This window comes from Penaeus monodon, chromosome 24 (genome assembly GCF_015228065.2).
Source record: "Penaeus monodon isolate SGIC_2016 chromosome 24, NSTDA_Pmon_1, whole genome shotgun sequence".
In the NCBI taxonomy this organism is placed as follows: Eukaryota; Metazoa; Arthropoda; class Malacostraca; order Decapoda; family Penaeidae; genus Penaeus; species Penaeus monodon.
Genome location: NC_051409.1, coordinates 6,197,559 through 6,198,130, shown reverse-complemented (window position 1 = coordinate 6,198,130; position 572 = coordinate 6,197,559). Strand labels below are relative to the sequence as shown.

The 572-nt window shown below is 30.6% G+C and overlaps 1 protein-coding gene across 1 annotated transcript in view; it reads left to right on the top strand.

Annotated features, from left to right (window-relative positions):
- The window catches only part of LOC119588504 (zinc finger protein 436-like), a gene marked incomplete at its 5' end in the record, with an annotated part of 2,565 nt that extends 2,420 nt beyond the window's left edge, over window positions 1-145 (top strand). Inside the window, 1 exon segment of the mRNA XM_037937150.1 lies at window positions 1-145.
- Between the last annotated feature and the right edge of the window lie 427 nt (window positions 146-572).

The window sequence follows — 572 nt, the reverse complement described above, 5'->3', positions numbered from 1 at the left end:
ATGCCTAAGATTTCTTTTCTCTTAATAGATTTCAGAGTTAATCACATGCTTTAAGGTAACAAATGAATTTATATAACTATTTATTGTAGCCAGCCATGGCATATATGTATTGCATAACAAGAATAAAATATTGTGATACCAGTCATCACCACTTTTCTCTCCATTGCTTCATTGTAAAGAATTAAAGGAAGAGACTGAGTTTTTGGTTGAATAGTTTATCGTATAAAAGTCTGCAGTTGGACCAGTGCAATGTCATCATGCTTTAGAGTTTGTACGTAAGAAAGAATTTATTTTTTAAAGGGACATTATTTGAGACTGATTAAAATGAATTAGTTTCCTTGTGTAATTATAAGAAAAATGATTTATATATTTGATATTTTAATTTATTTGAAATGGTAGACGTTTAGGATGATAAAAGACTGTAGAGTTTTGTATGTTAGTAATATATGCCAAAAGAAAGAGTGGAAATTGAATAGTCTTCACATACATTCACATGCACATATGCACACCCACACAAAACAAACAAAACTGTGCAAACCCACAAAAAATACATGCACACAGGCACATGTGCG